Below are 2,500 nucleotides of genomic sequence, written 5' to 3'. Positions count from 1 at the left end.
ATAGACATCTCAGATGGAACTAACACTAAGTAACATCATGGCACACAATCTAAGCATACTACTGTGGAACATCTATGGCTTCAATGCAAGAAAGGCCATCCTCCACGTAATGGTGCGATCAAGGAACATTGACATTGTCATGCTCCAGGAGACATTAACAGAGGGGACTGTTCGCTTCTCAGGGTTTCATGTCTTCGTCTACCAAGAACAGCTGGCACCAGAAGTTTGATCACAATGGTCAGAGCAACAAACCCCTGCTCTACAATAGCCGATGCACCGCACTGTGGAGATGGTGTAGAATCTCTTGTCATTGAGTTTCACCTGGCGGGGGACCCCCTCAAGCTGTACAATGTGTATAGCAGGCCAGGCTGTAGGAGCTTAGACATCAGCTAGGTCTGTGCTACTGCAACACAAGACGGAGTGATCATAGGGATCATAGGGACTTCAATGCACACCACTCCATCCTGGGTCCCTGCAGGGACCAGATGTGACAAGCTATCACATAGCCAGTGTACTTAAGACATTCCCGAGATAGCTTTTCTCAATACCTAAGAACCAACGCATGCCAAGGGAGGGGTACTAGACATCAGCTAGGCCACTGCAGCCATGGTAGAGATAATCAGATGGTGTATCGGTGAGACTGTTACAAGTGATCACTATGGGACTGTTACCACCCTCTTGGATGCTGGCCCAGCCCCAATACCACTGCACAATCCTAGATGGAAAACAGATAAGGCCAACACGCCTTTCAGAATGCCTTGGCACACTATCTTAGATGCAATGAACCCCCACAGAATTAAAATGTGGATGTGCATGAAGCCAGATTTATCAATGTCATAAATCAAGTAGCCTCAAAGACAATACCTAAAACACGGCCTTAGTTCAGGAGTTACAAAGACATGGGTCTAAGTCAACCACAGAGTGAACAGTGCCATCCTAAGGCAACGGGTCAGGCGAGCTTATCAGCCCCCAGGTGCACACATCACAACCCCTAATCAGAGGCAAACAGGCTGGTGCATGAGTTCTCTGCGAGAACAAGCAGCAACAATCTGCCAGGTGAATTAAGTGCAAACCAAGAACACATACAACCAGGCAGAGTTGCTCTTATCAAAGGGCAGCCTATCCCGATAACTCAAATGTTATCTTTTATCTGAGGGAACTAAGAAAATCACATAAAAAACAGTTTTCATTCAGTCCCAGGCTCTGAATGGATCTCCTACCTCATTATCTCCCACCTGGACTGGCAGGTGAGCTTGCATTCCTGCAACCGGCTCCCACATGAACACTACCATGGGTCACAAGGGCATGAGCACAGCTCACAGCATAGCCACAACCAGCACTGTCACTTCTGTGGTAGACCTGGAGAAGGCTTTTAAATTAGCTAGTCCTCTTGCTATTCAGGAGACCCTGATCCAGAAGGGAATCAGAGAAAAGCTTTGGCTTGGGTAGGTGACTATTTCAGGAACAGAACAACCAAAGTCAGATTCCAAGGTCACCTATCACAGCACATGTCATGAGAAAAGGGAACGCCACAGGGTGGGGTCCTCAGTCCAGCCCTATTCAACACCCTAATATCCTGTATCCTTAATATACACCTCCCAATGGAGTGCAAGATCATCTCCTATGCAGACGATCTTGCAACCATCTCCACTGGACCACATTGCCTAAGAAGAGCCTAGTGATGTCTGAGCCTTGTGTGTTAGGAGCATTGTAGGACAGGACTAAAGATCTCTGCAGCCAAATCAAAAGCCATGGCTCTGAGAACCAATTCCCAATGTACAAGTTAAGGGAATGGACCTAAAAGACTAACAATTAGGGACAGTTCAAAATAAAGCTGCCAGGATCATTCTGGGTGCCCCTAGGTGGACAAAGGTCCTCAACCCCCTGGACCTCAAAACAAGTGCAAGACAAACAATTCTCAGACACCTAGATCAAGATTATGAGCTCTTTGTAAACAACTTCTGGCTGTCATATACAGCGAGGGTGTTGCCCTGGTTTGGGCACAAACTTTGATCGAGTTTCCTGTCATGAGCTAATCAAGGAGCAAGAACCAATACCCCATGCCTAGCCTAAAGGCAGTAGCCAAGAAGGTCATTACAGCCATCACTCTACTTCACAGATGGATCAGTCAATCCTGTAACCGACATTGCAGGTGCCAGCTTTGCAGCAAGGGATGCCACAAAATTCATGAGGTTAACAGACAACGCTTCATTGCCACAAGCAGAGGCAGTTGTGATCATGGGAGCCTTAACCCATGTGTTTCTGAGAGAGCGACACGTGGTCATACATACAGATTCCAGGACAACCGTTCACTGTCTACAGCACAGCATGACCAATGACAACATCTACCTCGGTGTGATGAAATTCTGTCTTGCCCTTAAATGTTTGCTAATCGACTCCTGCACTACATTGTTTTGCACATGAAGTACTACCACAGAGCTATTGGGTCTGTCAGGATTTTGAGCTCTGTGAAGCGACCAGAGAGAACTGTGGCAAACCT

This window comes from Penaeus chinensis, chromosome 5 (genome assembly GCF_019202785.1).
Source record: "Penaeus chinensis breed Huanghai No. 1 chromosome 5, ASM1920278v2, whole genome shotgun sequence".
In the NCBI taxonomy this organism is placed as follows: domain Eukaryota; kingdom Metazoa; phylum Arthropoda; class Malacostraca; order Decapoda; family Penaeidae; genus Penaeus; species Penaeus chinensis.
The sequence above is the reverse complement of the archived record's forward strand: the minus strand, read 5'-3'. Positions refer to the sequence as shown.